The 18,970-nt window shown below is 39.5% G+C and overlaps 1 long non-coding RNA gene across 1 annotated transcript in view; it reads right to left on the reverse strand.

Annotated features, from left to right (window-relative positions):
* Positions 1-6,538: 6,538 nt before the first annotated feature.
* Positions 6,539-18,970, reverse strand: part of LOC102153595 — an 80,179-nt gene continuing 67,747 nt past the window's right edge. The window contains exon 3 of the long non-coding RNA XR_005386105.1: positions 6,539-7,924. This is a non-coding gene — a long non-coding RNA (uncharacterized LOC102153595). The remainder of the gene's footprint in view (positions 7,925-18,970) is intronic.

Consider the following 18,970-nt stretch of genomic DNA (forward strand, 5'->3'; position numbering starts at 1 on the left):
AGTCTGGAGCTGGAGAAAATAGATGGATTTAAATCCTTGTGTTGCCAAGTGTGAGCTTGTTTGACCCTCATGAACACTTCTGAATGCAATCCTCCAAACCTGTAACACTTTAATGACAATGCCAACTTTGCAGAGCAGTTGCGAAATAAGGGGGATTTCAGATGAACAATTGGCGGTCCTACCCTATGATGTTAATACATAATGAATCATGGAAGAAATTACAACTTTGTCACTGATATATACAGACTACCGACTGCATGCCAGGAAATTTGGTACGTACTGGCCATATCAAGATGGCTATCCTCCCTGGATGAGCCTCTATGGCTTTTGCTAAGGAAATGTGTTTAGCGTGGCCACAGAATTCTCCGGCAGACTCTCTTTCTACAAAGAATGAATGAGATAATCTAACAGCCTTTGGCTCTTACCCTGGAGACGCCAAAGTCTCTCTCTTTATTTTCTCTTTCCTTTTTGGGAGACTGAAATAGATTTATGCCATCATGCCATTCTCATTTCTGCTCTATTGTGCATAAAACCAGCCTTTTTACATACTCGCTTTTTTTCTTATGCTTTTAGAACTCATATAGATATCTTGGATCCACAGATTTTACACCTCTGTCATTTTTCTCTTGCTTATGTTTTCAGAACTTCTAGACAATATTTTTATTATTTTCTTCTATCATATTTTTGAGCATTCAAAACTAATATCCTCACATTTCTTCTATTGCTCCTGGTAATCCCATCTTGCCCTTAAGTAGAAAGCTGTTATGAGATGCCTTGTGTTTCTATTTTAAAATATGTATCTTGTTTACTGAATTAAATTTGTCATAGAAAGTGTATCAGCACAAACATTTCAAATCTGTGTTCCTTCTATGGAATTAAGATAATTTCTTCTTGCTTCATTCATCTGCTGATGACTCAAACTCATCTACTGAAAAATAATGTTTTAATGAGTTCCTTCTCAGTCTCATTTAAAGTATATTAACAATAATGATATGCAAAAGTCAATATTCTTTATTACTCTAGCAAACTGGATTTCTCAACCCACTTGACAGTTTAAAATTGCCACTGGGTAGAACTTGACTTTCAAGGAGAATTAAATGGGGTTTACTGTGGTGACTGATTATCAGCATAAGAACCATGCATTTTTCTACTACAGTAGAGGAAATAATTTAATTAGTCTGTTATTGTAAATGTTCTGATTTTAATACATTAACTTGTGGCCCATGGCTGATAGAAAAGAAATTAACACTGACTCTTTTTGACTGTGGAATGAATTGGACTTTCCAGGGCAAGAAAATTAATTATAAATGCTCTCTATTTAAGATTGCCAGATTTTTTAAATGATAAATGATGTAATTATTAGATGTCAAGTATACAAATAGTTGTGCATTGACATTTCAGTTTATTAATTCCAACATTCACCATTGTGTATAACATATTCATCACATTTAATTGCTCAGTAAAGGGGAAAAAAATCATTGTTCTCATGGTTCTCCCTGTGATTCTGAGGTAGTAAATTTATGAAGACACTGAATGCTAATGTACTAAATTTCTGATGACAGTCCTGTGCTTCATTTGGAGCCGAGACCAAAATAAACAAAAAGAGTGAGCACACAGTAGGCTGAGGTTACAGCAGTGATTAAGTTTTACAGAATTATGAGTTAGGCAAAATCTGTGTTCAGCATCCTCTCCCCTTCTCTCTGCTACCCATATTTGGGGGTATGTGTGAGTACCCAGAGCCATGAAGCTCACTGCCAGGATCCCAAGAGCTTCTTCCTTCCCTAGAGATGTCCAAGCTCATTAATCAGTGTTCCCACTTGGCATGATGACGACAACTATCTAGCTTTAAAAGATTTCAGGGGTCCCCTCACCTGTGGCAAGTGATACAAGAGTTAAGAGAGATGAAGTGCATTTTCCCCCTTTAATTTAGCAATTCTTTTTCTTTAAAGATTTATTTATTCATTCATGAGAGACACGGGGGGGGGGGGGCAGAGACATGGGCAGAGGGAGAAGCAGGCGCCATGCAGGGAGCCCAACATGGGACTGGATCCTGGGACTCCAGGATCACACCCCCAGCACCAAAGGCAGGCGCTAAACCGCTGAGCCACCCAGGGATCCCCATAATTTAGCAATTCTTTCAAATGTGCATTTTGTTCATCCCATCTGTGATGATCAGTTTCACATGTCAACTTAGCTGGGCTACGATTCTCAATTACTCAACAAAATGCTAATCAGAGTGTTGCAGTGAAGGTATGTTGTAAATGTGATTAAAGCCCATATTCAGTTGATGTTAAGCAAGGGAGATTTTCGTGAATTATCTGAGTGGGCCCAGTGTAACCACAAGCATTCTCTAATGAGGGAAGCAGAAGGACCAAAGTCAAAAAGAGCAAAGGTGATAGGGAAGCAGAGGTTGAAGTGATGCACTCTGATGATGGAAGAACAGAAGCTCAGGAATGCAGCTGGAGAGGCTTGCAAAGGCTCTCCCTTAGAACCAGAGGGAGCTAGCCCTGCAGACACCCTGGTTTTGGTTCAATGGACTTTGGACTTGTGACCTCTAGGACTGGAAAGTAATATATTTGTGTTCCTTCAAGCTACTAAGCTTGGAAATCTGTTGCAGCAGTTATAAGAGACTAATACACTGTCTAATACATTTGAAATGTTTAGTGTGAAATCTATTACTTACCCAATCTGCACTCTTTCAATGCATACATGTCTTTGTATCTCCCTTGTAATAACTCTCTCACACCTCTGGAGCCGCAGTCCATGGACTGATAACTACCGTCATTAACCACAAAAGGCAAGGGTGGGCCTAAGAACACCTCCCCTCAGTCCTAGCAGCAATGTTTCCTGCAGAGCCTTGGCATGTTCTCATAGTCCTTCAGGCAGCCACTCACTTCTGTGCATGCAAAGTCAAACCAATTATCTTCCTCATTAGAGACCTATAGCCTTTTTATCTCTCTTAGTTTCCATTTGTGGTAGGCAGAAGTATAACATGGACATATAGCTTCCTACGCTTGGTGAAGACACACTATATAATTCCCTCCCTTTAAGTAATGGCACGATCCATAAGTACAAAGGATGTCACTCCAGTGATTAGGTCTCTAATCAGTTGACTCTGAGTTAATGTAAAGGGTTATTATCTGGGATGCCTGGGTAGCTCAGCGGTTGAGCATCTGCCTTCAGCTCAGGGTGTGATCCTGGGGTCCTGGATCGAGTCCCGCATTGGGCTTCCTGCATGGAGCCTGCTTCTCCCTCTGCCTGTGTCTCTGCCTCTCTCTCTCTGCGTGTGTCTCTCATGAATAAATAAATAAGAATCTTTAAAAAAAAAAAGAATTATTATCTGTGCTGGCCTAACCTACTCAGGTGAGCCTTAAAAGTGACAAGATGCAGAGCACCGGGCTGGCTCAGTCAGTGGAGCATGTGACTCTTGATCTTGGGGTTGTAAGTTTGAGCCCCATGTTGGGTGCAGAGATTACTTAAAAATAAAATATTTAAAAAACTTATTTAAATAGAAAGTGACAAGATGCAGCAGCAGATACTGCCCTACTCAAAGAAGGAAGCAAAAGCCCTGTTGTGAACTGATAATGGGGACATGTGGCAAGGAACTATGGGTGGCTTCTAGGACCTAAAAAGGGTCCCAGCAGATTGCTAGCAGAAAAAGAGAGACCTCAAGCACACAGCTGCAAGGAAATCTATTTTGCCAACAACCTTCCAGGCTTAGAAGAGGGCCGTGAGCATAAGAAAGAAGTGTAGCCTGGCCAACATTGTGATTTCTACCTGGTAAGGATAAGACCTGAGCAGAGGACCCAGCTAACCCATGTCTGAGTTCCTGACTCACAGAAACTGTGAGTTAGTAATTTGTGTTGTAAGCCACTAAGCTTGCAGTCACTGGTAATGTACCAATCGAAATAAATATACCACCATGCAAAAAGTATTCTTCAATTAGTCATCACTAAGCATGCAAAATTAATTAAACTACATTTTTAACAGTTTATAATCTTAAGTATGGTGTAGAACAGGAGAAAGAAGAAAACTTTTCTAAATGAAAAGAAGTTGTGGTTTGAGCAGAATGACTGATTGGAAGAGTTGTCTTTCACCAGAATAAACTCCCTTCCAATCTCCCCAAGTACATGGATTCACCTGTGCTCACCTGGAATGCTGGCAGCAAACCCAGGGAGCAAGGAGATACACCGAGGATTTTGTTAACTACTGCTGCCCATCCCAGTTTCCCCATCCTGTCATTTCCCACAGCTTTGGTGGTCTTTGTCACTCAGTGGTCCCTGTACACAATAATGGGTTCATGAATCTTTTGCCCTTTGGGAAAGGTAGGTTCCAACTTCACAGACAGATTTGGAAATCTCTAAAGGCACGGTGCCAGGTCGAGCAGGCAGGAGTTGGAATGGCAAGAGCTGGTTTACATCGTGGTATTTCAGGTCTGCATATCGTATAGAAAGTATCTTACTGTTGCTGCACCAAATACAATAGTAGTCATAATACATGAGGATACTTGTGAAGCTCATATGATTCAGCTTACCTAAAAGTACCTTGCACATAGCTTTTCAACTACTACATGTTCAATAAATATTTATTCACTAGCTCTGGAGACACTGCACCAAATCTGATAGCGCACAATATGATATAATTTATCTACCCTCCACTTCCAGCATTCAGCTTATTATCAGTCTGGAAGAGCATGAGCAAGTCATACCTCTGTGAGCTGCCCAGGGTCTAAGAGATAGACAGCCCACATCCGCACAGGGTACTGAACCCAACCAAGTGCTTCCTCTACAATTTGCCTCAAGAGTAAAGCAAAGATTTCCTACATAGCAAAGGCGGTTTTCTTCACCTCATTAGCAAACTCCACCAAGTATGACTTTTTGAGAGTGAGATCCAAAGAATGAGTGGAATTTGGAGGCAATAGGGAAGATTGCTCACTCAAACTGCAGAGTGGAATTTCCACTTCAGCTGGAAAGTTCCCTCACTCCACATGCTTAAGAAGAGGCACGTCTATGAAATGCTAATGAAGTCAAGCCCATTCACATGTAAATTTCTAGATTTTTTCCCCCCTCAAAATTAAGTTCTTACAAGTGATTTAAAGAGTAAATTGGCTTCTAGACACGTTTTCCAGCAAATTACACCAGTCAAAAGCTTGCTTGAAGGGTAACGCCGCCTGTTCAAGTTGCCTTTGGGAGAACTCTAATAGAGAACGGTCTTTCTTTCCTTTCACTGCTTCCATAACTAATGCAGTGCTTCCCTCTAGAAGATAAAGCTATAAAGGGGATTATATGTCACTAGGAATGGTGAAGACACAAAGGGCATTTTTTGCCTTATCCCCCTGAATCATAATCATATTGCACATTTTCACGATGTTCTTTTTTTTTTTTTTCTCACTCTAAGCCATACACCAGATGGTAAATCCTAGGAATCATTTAATAGGTTTGGCAAAAATTCTAAGAGCAAAATGATTTTGAAAGCTGTATTTGAAGCAAAATATGTAGGAAAGGAGGTAGAGATCCAGCACTTGGGATAGATAAATAGTGTTAAATGAAGCAGAGGGAAAGCTTTATGATTCTATATTTTTGTGTCTTGAATGTGTAGATGAATAGTCTTCAAAGTGGATGTGCAGGAAAACATGATTCACAGGGAAGTAACGTCCACTGTGAAGTTAGCATAAGAGAGGACTTGATTGTTTAAAATAAATTATATCCATGCTCAAACAGACTATATCCCAGCTTATTCAAAAGACTTGAAGACATGAGCATAAAAAACTTCATCAGCAAATTTTGATGATAGAATAGGTGAAATCCTAGACAGACTTCCAGCAAAGACCCTAGCTTTCAAAAAGGGAATGAAGGGCATATTCAAGAAACTGGGTTTTTTTAGTACCACATGAATTCCTGACCAGATTTTAAATAAATAACTCAAATGTGCTATCACGTTCTAGATCACTATATTACTACAGATAAAGATCATAGTGGAACTATCCATCTATCCACCCACCCACCACTCATCCTATTCATTCATTGAGCAGGATTTGTACAGCTACTGGAAAGCCAGTGATCATGATGGACCCATGGGAAATAAATGGAGTTCCTGTGAAGTCCACTGCTCCAAAGAAGCATTCTAGTACAGCAGCTGTAATAAGTGCTATATAGCAATGATAATGTATGCTGTTATAGAAGAACACACAACGTGTTTATAAGATTCCAGATAAGGGGCAAATCACCCTGAGAACATCACAGAAGACTTCCATAATTGTTAGAATATCTTCTTTCCCTTTAAGATTCTTTAAAGGAACTGATTCCCGGGGCACCTAGGTGGCTCAGTCAGTTAAGCATCTGCCTTTTGCTCAGGAGTCCTGGAATCAAGCCCCACACTGGGCTCCCCGCTCAGCAGGGAGTTTGAGTCTCCCTCTTATGCTTTCTCTCAAATAATAAAATCTTAAAAATAAAATAAATAAAATAAAATAAAATAAAATAAAATAAAATAAAATAAAATAAAATAAAATAAAATAAAGGAACTGATTTCCAAATGGGAGTCAAAAATATTTTTTCATTGCTGGCCTGGCCAGTGCTCAATAATCCCTAGAGTTCATGTGTCTCTGGCAAAAGCTAAATGAGAGAATCATGACAAGAAGAAGTAGGGACACTTGGGTGGCTCAGTGGTTGAGCAATGTAATCCTGGGGTCCTGGGATCAAGTCCCACATCAGGCTCTTCCCCACCCAGAAGCCTGCTTCTCCCTCTGTCAATGTCTCTGCCTCTCTTCTGTGTGTCTCTCATGAATAAACAAAATCTTTAAAAAATAAAATAACATAAAATAATAAATAAAAAAATAAGTGAGAGACATAGTCCAGGATTGGTGCCTACATGTGGACATCCCAGCCCTCTCTCCTGAGTTGAAGACAAGTTGGACCACTGGGCATAGCCAACCTGATCAGCCCAATCAAGCCTGGCAGAGAAGAGCCTGAAAGACAGGGCTTATGGGACTGACTGGCTGACCAGGCTGCTCTTCCAACTCCATGGGAGTCCTTTCTGGTTGGGAACAGCAAATATAGAAAAGTCTGGCCCTTCCCACAGAACTATGAAGAAGGGGAAAGGAGATAGGAAGAAAAAATGAAGTACAGGAGCCCTGCCACTGGCACAATGTGGCCCAGTGCTGAAGTCAGGTCCTCTGCTCTCCTTTACATACCCATACCACACTGATGTATGTCCACGTTCACTGAAGACTGCAACTTGCGGAATGCCTCAGGACAAAGAGAATCATGACAAGCCACAAACATCTGGTGTGTGGACTTTGCTGATTGAAGCAGGAGGTTCTGAGTAAGAACAGGCCTTTGGTAGTATATGCTGGGAACCATATTTTCTCGTATATGCCATAAATATATGTATTAACGAAGGTTCTTTAGAGAAACAGAAGCAATACGTTAGTGTGTGTGTGTGTGTGTGTGTGTGTATGTATACATATGGTGTGGAGGCTGGTAAACTGGAAATCTGTAGGGCAAGATGGCCGACTAGAAGCTAGATGTTCAGGTAAGTATGAATGTTGCACTCTTGCATCCTAAGTCCACCGGCTGGAAGCTCAGGTAGAGTACTTATATTACAGTCTGGAGTGGCAATTCCTTCTTCTTTGGAAAACCTCAGCCTTGGCTAGTAAGGCCTCCAAATGATCAGATGAGACCCACATAAAATATCAAGGTCAAATGACTGTTAACATTAATCACATCTAAAAATACCTTTACAGCAACATCTACACTTCTATTTGACCAAACAATTGGTGACCAAAGTCTAGTCAAGTGACATGTAAAATTAACCAGCACAGTTCAATCAGAGTAAACCATGATTTCAGCAGATCCACACTTGATGAGGATGTGTTAGATGATGGAGATTGGATTAGGGGAAATGTATATTCTCTTCTCTTTCAGCCCTTAAAAAAAAAAAAAAAAAACATCAGTAGCAGGTCAGTAAATATTTACTGAGTCAGGTACTAGATGCTATGGACATAGAAGTGAATAAAACAAAAGTGGTCCTTACCTCCATGGAGTAGACAGTGTAGACCAACATACTATCTATCACCTCAGTGGACAAGTCAGGCCTTCCACTTGTTTTTGCAAATAAAGTTTTATTGGAATATACCACACCCACTTATTTACATATTGTCTATGGCTACTTTTGCAAATGGCAGAGTTGACCCTATGTCCTACAAAGTCTAATATGTATTCTTCAGCCCTTCACAGTACAAGTGCTGATCCCTGGTGTCGATGTTTCCATAACATGGCAGGGAAGCCAAAGGAACACCATTCTTTGGTGCCATTCATAAATACCAATGCTGGATGGATTCTCCTCCAAGAATAAGCAAAGAGAAAATTAACATGGAGCCTTTCAAATGTCAAGACTGGGAATTTTTTTTTTTTAAGATTTTATTTATTTATTCATGAGAGAGACACACACACACACAGAGGCAGAGACATAGGCAGAGGAAGGAGCAGGCTCCAGGCAGGGAGCCTGATGTGGGACTTGATCCTGGGACCCCAGGATCATGCCCTGGGCCAAAGGCAGGCACTAAACCACTGAGCCACCCAGGTATCTCAAGAGTGGGAACTTCTAATAGCACAGGAATTTATTACAAAACCAGGGGAAAGGGGCACCTGGATGGCTCAGCGGTTGAATGTCTGCCTTCGGCTCAGGTCGTGATCCCAGATTGAGTCCGCACTGGGCTCCATGCTTCTCCCTCTGCCTGTGTCTCTGCCTCTCTCTCTGTGTGTCTCTCATGAGTAAATAAAATCTTTAAAAAAAACAAGGAAAAAAGTGAAGGTGTTGCCTCTGCTATTGGAATCAAGAAGGCTTGTTTTCTGTGAAAAAGAGGCAGAAAGCCCACAAGGAGAGAACAAGTGAAAATTGAAAACAGCACAGAGTAAAGTATAAATACCAAATGAGATGAAAAAGCAGCTCAGTGATATAGGCTACACTGTTTTCAAGGAAGCCAAGATTATAAAAGCAGAATTAACACCTACCTTGGATAGCCAACATAAAGAAACACCTAAATTAATGAAGTTAAAAACAAATGAGATACTCTAAGAATGAGTATCCTCTAAGAGGATGAGTTGGATGAGTTTTCCTCTAAGAGGAAAAGAATAAAAAAATAAAAAGTATACAAAAAACACAGAGGATAGGAAAAGAGATTCGATTTAAAGATATTTATTTTTCTCAAGGAAGCCATCAGAATAATTGAAAAGAAGTAATTACAACAACTTTTATTAAATAATTATGATGTCCTATATGCTGTGGTAAGCACTTTACATTTATTATCACTTTTCACCCTTGCAAGAACCTTTTAAAACATAAAACTAATTTATCCTTGTTGTTCAAATGAAAAATTAAGTATCAGGGGAAGCCTATAAATCACCTATAGTTTGCTAATAAATGGATAAACCAGAAATCGAATCCTGGGCTAACTAAATTTAACACCTGGTATTCTATACCACTCATCAAAGGAAGAAACAAGAAATATTTTACTGAAAGGAAAAAAGATCCAACTTTGTAGATCAAAATTGATTCACCTTCACTGTGTTCCAAAGTAATGAAGAGTGATTTACATATCCAAACATTTTGTCATGTTTATGCAGAACAAAAAAAGAATATGTACATTGGGAGGATGATTTTAATCACCCCAGGAACCAATAATGTGGTGTGTAAGAGCAATGGATGCAATTTCAGGCTGTGCCAGTGGGAATATATTGTCTGACTGGAAGAAAGATAATGATACTCTGTGCTTGATAAGCCACATCTGGAATACTGTCCAGTTCTGGGAGCCATTTTTAAGGACTCTGACAAAGTAATCCCTAAAATGGAAGACAACCAGCTGAGCAAAACTGCATGGCGCGTTCAAAGAAAGTGTGTAGGTAAATGCTGACTCACATCCAAAGAACAGAAAACCAGGGTGCCTGGGTGGGTTCAGTCTGTTAAGTGCCTGACTCTTGATCTCAGGACAGGTCTTGATTTCAGAGTCATGAGTGCAAGACCTACATTGGCTCCCCACAGGGCATGGAGCCTACTAAAACAAAATACAGAAATAAAACAAGGAATAGAAAACCCAATGGTGGAGCAGTGAATGCTAAGTGATGCCTTCCAAAGAACATTCTCTGAAGTAACTACTCAAAGTGAAGTTTGATTTGGGCCACACATTAACAAAGCAAAATGTAACCCTCCTATTTTGTTATGCAAACACCATTCAAATGACTTCCTGTGCAACGGAGGTAAGTTTTGCTTGAAATATTAGAGGGAATACCATTTCATTGCTTGTTTGGGTTTTTTTTAGATCACAATTCTGTGGCTTATATAATAACCCGGCCTATTTCAACTGTTACTGTCACTTGGGCATTATTATTTTACATACTTGGCAAAAAGAATGATCATAGTCTAAAGATAACTCTCCAAAGCCACATTGCATTGCCCCTGGAAAGGTCTAGATGCTTATAGCAGCAGAGTAAAAGCTCAACACAATAAAAGTGAGCTCCTTAGAGGACGAGGTAGCCAAAAGAAACAAATAAATATGCAGGACACAGCTTCACACTTTTTGTCAGCTTGAATTAGTAATACAGAGTAACCAAGTGGAATACATTATAAGTTTTGTTCAAGATATGCTAAACAATTACTATTTTATGAATACCCACTTATATCAATTATTATTCATTATTAATAGCCCACCATCAAATTAAAAAGAAGATCTATGTGTGTGTCCTGTTCTACTCTGTTCCTCTCTCTCATCTTATTATAATACTCAGTTGCTTCATAACTAATTAATGATGTAACACAACTTGGAAACAGAAATTGCAACCTAAATACCAGATACTAAAGTTGATGTGGGATGACATTCTGTTATGTTCTCAAGTTGTTTATAAAATTTTGATTACTGGTAAATATTTGATACTTTTCCTTAGATCTACTTTCAAGTTCCAAGTAGTTTTATGTGATCATCTAATTCTTGCTATTCTAATTTTGAGAGAAAGTCAACTCTCCATATCCTTCAATTTCAAACCTTCTGATTTCCACATATGAATCTGATGGGAAAAGCTGTATAGAGTTGCAGACATTCGTGTCAGTGCAATCAACTGTATCATATCTGAGAACTCTGATTCTTAGGGAAAAGAGTATGAATCACTTCATCAAGTGAATGTTTCTTCTTGAAACACAGAAGGCAAAAGTTCCATACATTTGTCTATCACAGTATTTATGAAGAGCTCTCCTACCCTCACTCCTATGAAGTAGCTATTTAAAATTCCTTTACTACACATACGAGAAAAGTGTGGTTTGAACATTTAGTGCCTTTTAAAGTCTAACAGCTTTCAAGTTGCAGAACCAAGCCTTGATAATAATAGCCAGGTTCCCTCCACTTCCCTCTACTGACGGTGTTCCTGAAAAAAAAAAAAAAAGAACCAGAAGATGTGACTCAACCCAAGTGATTCACTCCCTTTTTCTCAAAGGTAAACAGGGCGGTAACACCCGAGTTGGTTTTGGAGTTTAAGCCACGGTTTGTGTGATTTTCATTAGAAGTCTAACTTTTCGTCACTGACATGAGGAAAGTGTTGAATAGATTAGTCTCTGGACACGGGGCCTGTGCCTCAAGTAGTTCATTCCTTCCTCAGAAGCTGGCACAGTGCCTCGTACGACACAAGCATTTGATAACACGCCTGTGGCCTGAGTTTGTGGTACAACCTCTATACGCAGGATGTCTAAGTGATTGCTGACTGCCTGCCTTTGGATCTGAGCTGCACGATGCTAAACTAACAAATAAAACACCTACTTAGTGCCTTTAGCTTAACGGACAATTGGTGGAATGATAAAGAATAAAACCAATTGTTTTTTTTATCAAGTTACCAATGGGACTTCTCATTTTGGTGAAGCTGCCTGTTAATTCAATCCAATCATTCCCTCACCCCTCAAGGAGTAACACAGACATGAGCCCCTGGTCCTAAGACAAGGACCTACCCCACAGCCAGCAGAGATTCTGTGCTTGGGGCCAGAAGAGAACAATCTGTCCTTTTTTAGACATTTTAATATGGTAATAAAAATGAAAATGGCATATTCATCCCCAAACCTTAAAAATCATCACTGGAAATTGAGAAGAATCTTAGCAACATAAAATTCAAGCCTACATTCACCAAATTTAGGGCACAAAACCTCACAGAATTATGGAGAAAGTCCACCCAATCAATGGAATTCAGAGCTAAGAATTCAGCCACTAAGTGGCATAATTGCTGTAATTAGTCAAATGCTGTAATTACAGTAAACACATGATAAGCCGCTACTGAAGCATCTAATTGCAGAGCATAATGGTGTTATTATGATTTCTGATGATATAATATGATTTGGATATATAATAAATGCCCATAACAATATTAAGACATTTTTCATTCGTGAATTTTCTTTGTACTTGATTTGGCTTTCTTAAACTAAGTTTAAATCTCAGTCATAGATGAAATCAAAGTATTTTTTCAGTGAAAGGAAAAGTGAGTATCATCCAACACAATACCTTGGTGAGAAGGTGGATAGAAAGAGAGAAAGGATTTGAAGTGGAGTGTAAGGTCAGTCATTATGATAACCCCAAGTGGGATTATCTGACAGATATTCCTGTTTCCAGGAACTTAAATGTTTACTTTAGGCTTAGTGCTAAACTGTCCATGTAAATGGAAACATAATGCTGTCAGCTACTGACTTTGTTTTAATATTCCCTGGAGAAGACATGTTTTTAAGGCATCTGCACGTTGGTTATGTATGGGTCCAAACTTTGTACTGTGTTAAGAGTAGACTGGTAACAATGACCTGTCTTGAATGCTTTTATTTATTTATTTTTTTTGAATGCTTTTAGACGTAGGTTATATATAATCAAAAATATTTTTATCTCATGGAATTTAAGAGTTGGATGAATTCTTTGAAGGTTAAGAGATGCACAGTTCAGAGGTTCTTGTGCTCACTTCATGGAAGGTACTGTGCATATCAGGGGAAGTGTATTTTTCTTGGAAAGGGATTTTCAATCTGGGTCTTCAGTGGATTTGTGAAGCAGAAAGGTCCACCTGGGAAATTATGCCATCCATCTCCACTTGGACTGGAATATTCTCTACAAAAGTCCATCAGAGCCTTACTCTAGTTCAGGATCACACTTTGTAGTAAAGAGGCTCTAACTTTTCAAAGCGATTGTCCCATTATTCATAAAACCAGTCCAATTATTAAAAACTTATTCCCACGTATTGATCATAATTCTTCCTCATCATAAACTGCCCTGTTGTCTTTGTTCTTGGAAATGAAAGCCCTCTTAAGTATCTGAATACAACTTCAACCACACACAAACCATTCCTTCTCGTGTCGCTATTACTTGTGATCCCTTATAGCTCTTTCTCTGTTGGGTGGCCAATCCATCAAGACTCTGTTTAGAGTGGGGACACAATGATCTAGACCAGGGCTTGGCAAACATTTTCTGAAAAAGGACAGGCAGCAAGTATTTTTTGCTTTGCAAGCCATATGGTCTCTATCACAACAACTCAACTCTGCTGTTGTACAAAAGCAGACATACACACCACATAAATGAATGAAGATGTCTGTGCCTGAATTAAATCTCCTCTTAGAAAACAGAGTCCAGGCTGGATTTGATGTGTGTGGTTTGCTGATCATATCTAGATGAATCTGAAGCAGCAAAGAGCCCTAGGAAACTGTGACTACTCTTCTCTGCCAACTAAACATCTGCTAATCCAGTTTAACTATTCAAATAAAACAATGAAGCATACTGCTTATTTGTATTAAGGATACAGTTAAGAAAGCTCCCTAGACAAGCAGTGTTTAAAAGAACTTTCTCAAATTATGGAAAATTCTCTGTGCTGTCCGGTATGGTAGGTACTGGCCACATATGGCTGGCTATTAAGCACTTAAAATACACCTGATGCATTGTAAGTACTGAATTTTTAACTTAATTTAATTCTAATTAATTTATATTCAAATTTAGATAGGCTCTGAGTAGCTACCACATTGGACAGCATAGCCCTAGACATCGTTTTCTGGCATAGACTGGTCTTCTATGCCAGAAAACACTACCCGCTTTTGGCACTGTACATTCCATTTTATTAAATTTACGCATTACATACCACTGTTTATTACCACTGAGGCAAATATACAGCTTTAAGCATCATACAAGTTCAATAAATATTAATGATGATCAGTAAATTGAATCATTACAGATAATGAAATAGCATAACAAAATACGAAACATAATTAGAATCAGTTTTGCCTTTACTGACAAAGATTTTCCATGGAATTAGGGGGCCGTGATCACATAGTGGTGTAGGCTTTCATAATTTTAAACTGTTTTAATGAATTTCACACTTGATATTTATCTGAAGCTAATTCAAGCTTTTCCTATTTGACATTCCTCTTCCATGAATATTGATGTGTTTTACTGTAGAGTGAATTTCCAAGTGTCTTTGTTTGTCTTGTGCCCTCAAGATTCACATTTTAGCATGCATTGTTTATTGTTTCATTTCATTCAAACTCTGGAGAAAGGGGAAAAGACCATTTTATCCTAAGTTTCACTGTGCTCACCAAGCAGAATACTAAACAACAAAAGAATTAAGAACATCATCCTGCTGTAAAGTAAACAAGTTCATGAATTGAGAACCCAATTATTATTCAAAACACATTGCCTTTATTGCAATCCCTTCACTTATTTATTCAACAAAAACTGCTCTTAACATTACAGATACACGAGCAAACCAAAACAAATGTGGATTCTGACATCAGGGAGCTGACATCCTATTCAGACGACAGACGTTAATCAGAGAACCTCAAAAACAAAAGTATTTTTTACAAGTTATGCTCTGCAAAATTCCACAACATGCTGAGGGCCTATGACCAAAGGGCCTGGCATTGCCCCAGAAGAAGTGACATTCGTGATGAACAAGAACAAAGCCTCCCAGGCAGGAAAGCAGCAGACACATAGCAGGGTGAGCGAGCACATTAGGTCAAAAGCGAGGGGGACAGTGAGGTAAGGGGAGGCAAGGGAGTGCCAGGATTGGCCCAAGCATTATTGCTAGGGTTCTGTTTCCCACAGCAAGAGCAATGGGGAGTCAGTGGTAAGAGTGCTAAGGACAGAATGGGGAAATGGGGTATAGCAGAACTCACACTGTATTTGAAACAAACTCTGGTTGCTATGGGGACACAGGCAAATGGTGAATCCAGCCTCTGCCTGTGGTCCAGGCAAGAAATGATGGCATCTTGCACTAGAGAGATCAGAGCGGAGATGGAAATTGGTGAGCATACTTGAGACGTATGGAGAGGATAAAAGTGATAGGAAGGCATGCCAGCGAGTGCTGGGGAAGATGGGCAGAGCGAGGATGCCCCCAGGTCTCTGGCAGGAAGAACTGTGTCACAGAGCCTTTACCCCCTGTGAGAAGTGCCTCGTATTCTCAAGAGGACCCACAGGATGTTCCAGGGAAATGGCAGCACAGAATGAATCAACTGCTGGAGAGCTAAGTACTTACTGTTACGGAGCAATCTTTCCAGAACAATACAAACCTCCAAACCCAGGAAGAGCTTTTTGTTTAGGGGTATGTGTGTGTTTTAAACATAAATTAGGATGCACCGGGAATCCCCCAAAACCACATCCTAGTCCAGCCTTTGGGACTCTCTTCAGTGTGCTGACTGTATACATCTTTCCCTGTGCCTCTCTCTGAGAAGCCACCCTGTCTTTGGCTTACCAAGTTAGATAAAGGCTGCATGATTACTTGCTTCCAACTGTGCCTCAAGGCAGGCAGCCAGAGCTCACCAAATGCTACCAGCCAGCTGAACACAAGCGAGGCACCCATGGACTTTTGAGTCTCTACTGCCATGGAAGAAAAAAAGGGCAAACAACTGCATTCTGTGGGTTCCAAGGTTTTGCTTATTTATATAGGATATTCCCAATCACTCCCTCATCCTGGGCCAAGTCAGTGTGACTTTACTACTCTATTAGTTTCCTAGGGCTGCCATAACAAAATATTACAAGCTCGGCAGCTGAAGCAACAGAAATTTATCATCGCCCAGTTCTGGAGGCTAGAAGTTCAAGATGCGGGTGTTATCAGGGCTTTGCTCCATCTGAAGGCTCAAAGGAAGACTCCTTCCTTGCTTCTCCCTAGTTTCTATAGGTAGCTCAATCCTTGGCATTCCTTGACTTGCAGCTGCTTTAGTCTGTTCTCTACCTCCATTGTTACCTGGCATCCTTTCCATGTGTCTCTGTGTCCAAAATTCCCTCTTAATTAGGAATACCAGTCATTAGGTTAGGGTGCACCCTAATGACCTCATCTTAACATGATCGTACTTGCAAAAGCCCTCTTTCTATATAAGGTCACATGCATGGATACTGGAGATTAGGGCTTCAGCATAACTCTTTTGGGAGACACAATTCAACCCATAACACCACGCATTAAGTTTTCCTAACACTGTATTTGTGGCTATTTCTCTGTTCCCTTATTTCTCTGTTCTACTCTGTTCCCTTATTAGTGCTGGTATTAAAAAAAAGAAAGAAAGAAAAACAGGGACACACAGCTTAATTCTGGCTGTCTTTAATACTGGGCATATGATTTTATTGGCATTTATCTGATTGCAACAATTATTTGATTATGTGTCTGCTCCAACCCACGACTTAAAATTGAGATCTTTTTAGACACAGGTTAATAAATAAGACCTATGTGCCATTTATTAAATAAGACATATAGGACATAGTTGTTACTATAACTAAGTGCTTAATGCCTGTCACATAGAGGGACTTTAAGAAATGTTTGTCAAGTCCAAGACAGAGAAGAGGATAGAAGAAGGGAAGGGAGGTGGGGAGATTTCCTGGTTTCACAGATCAGTCTTTGCTCTTAACCAGATTAACTTAGGCCTCCCCCTTAACCTTTCCTAATTGCCTCCATTAATTTCCCTCTGTAGCCTGGCAAGGACTGAAACTCATTATCAGACATTACTGATAAGCCATGAAGGGAGTGATAAAGAAGAATGGTTTAGATATTAATCTGTCTTAAATCTGCTAGATAAAACAGATTAACTCTGGGGGACTCTTCAAGACCCGTGATTCTGTGGATTGCTAATAAAGACTGCTGTGGTGGGGATTTTCTATGTTGTTTCCCCAGTCAGGAACTCTGCTTCATTTAGAACTGCAGAGTTAGGTGTCACCCCAAGGGGACTGTAATTTAGGATCAATCACCCGAATATCTTATCTCAAAAACATCTTCACCTTTGAAAAGGGCTCTGCATGAACACTTTCCATAACCAGTGCACTTGCTATATTAGTTACCTATTGATGCATAACAGCAGGACCGTTATGTTAGCAGCTTAGTACAATACACAGTTATAATTTCACAGTTTCCATGGGTGGAAAGTGCAGATACACTTACACTGGCGTCTCTTTTCAGGGTTTCTCATGAGGCTTCAATCAACAACTACACAGGGCAGGGTACTCATCTGAGGCTCGGATGGGGAGGGATCTGTTTCTAAGCTCACAGAGTTGTTGGCAGAATTCAGTTCCCAGGAGGGAGGGCCAAGTCCTAAGTAATGCAATTCCACAAGTGATTTCCCATCAACCTTGCCGTGTTCTGTTAGTTAAATGCAAGTCCCAGGTCTCACCCACACTCACAGACAGGGAATGCCACAGGAACATGACCACCAGGAATGGGGATTGCCAGGGCTGTCTTGAGCAGCTATTTACTGCATTTGCCAACCAAGGCTAAATTTCTCATGAACGCTAGAATGGAACAGCTTTTGTGGATATAATGCTGCAAGGACTGTACATGGCAGATGTCCTGTAAACACAAGACATCATCATTGATCAATGATTACCTTTACTCAGGTTAAAATTCCATTATTTGTTTTCCATTTGTTTGTTCAACAAATATCAATTAAATGTGTATTAATTAAATAATTTTTCCGTCATTAAAGAAAGCATATCTGTTCAACTTAAACTGAAAATAGACACTTCCATTTCCAGAAAGCATTCTTGGTATAGAATATCAACATATTGTAGATAAACATGTTTTCCAGTGTCTTTGAAATCATTGTTGCAGTGACAGTAAAGTGAGGAGAAGATCTGGAGGCCAGAAATAATGGAAACAAAGGATCTGAGAGATGTGAGGCAAAGCTGCAGCCAGAGTTCACTGGGAGCCAATGTTTCCTGTTGATCTGGAGTCTCTGTCCTCAGCTCCCAGGTGGGGAGGGCAAAGTGGCTCTGACATTCCTACACAGACCAGAAACCTCAGGGGGAAAAACAATGGGAGAACATTTCCTCTAGGGAGGGAGACACTTATGTTTGGCCTGGTTTTAGAGGGAATGAGTAAAACCAGACAACTGTCTCCAAAAATTCCTAAAACATAAATTTTCATTTATGTGCATTCAGACTTGAAGACACAGTATGGGTGAAGCCTAAAAAACCCCAAGCCAAAAATTTTAACCAAGTGTCCTATGTTTCTAATTCTCTACCTGCATTACAGAAATACATGCAGAAAATCCTTGCATGCTATTTTTTTTGGATAATTCTGTATGTTGCATGCAGGTCTGTTAAATGACAACCTTTGCCACTGGTGTATAATGATGGGAATTCTATATATTAATCTTATTTTTGGCAACATGTGAAAATATCTTATACATTGTGATATTTTCTTAGGTTTTTTTTAATGCTTTCAATTCAACAATTATGTTATTTGCAAATAATGATAGTTGTTTCTAATTTTCAGATTCTATTTATTTTTTCCTTCTACTTTTATGCTGGCTAGGACTACTAGTATATTATGGTACAAAAATGACTGCAGGCTTCTTTTTTTTTCTTCAAGATGTGAAAGGGGGATTCCTTGAATGTAGCTTTTGCTACAGTATTTTTGAAGCCATTTTGAAGCCATTCTTAAGCCATCAGCTTAAGAATATACTATTATATTCCTATGTCTTCAGAGATTTTTAAGAT

The sequence above is a fragment of the Canis lupus genome, chromosome X (assembly GCF_011100685.1).
Source record: "Canis lupus familiaris isolate Mischka breed German Shepherd chromosome X, alternate assembly UU_Cfam_GSD_1.0, whole genome shotgun sequence".
NCBI classification, from domain to species: domain Eukaryota; kingdom Metazoa; phylum Chordata; class Mammalia; order Carnivora; family Canidae; genus Canis; species Canis lupus.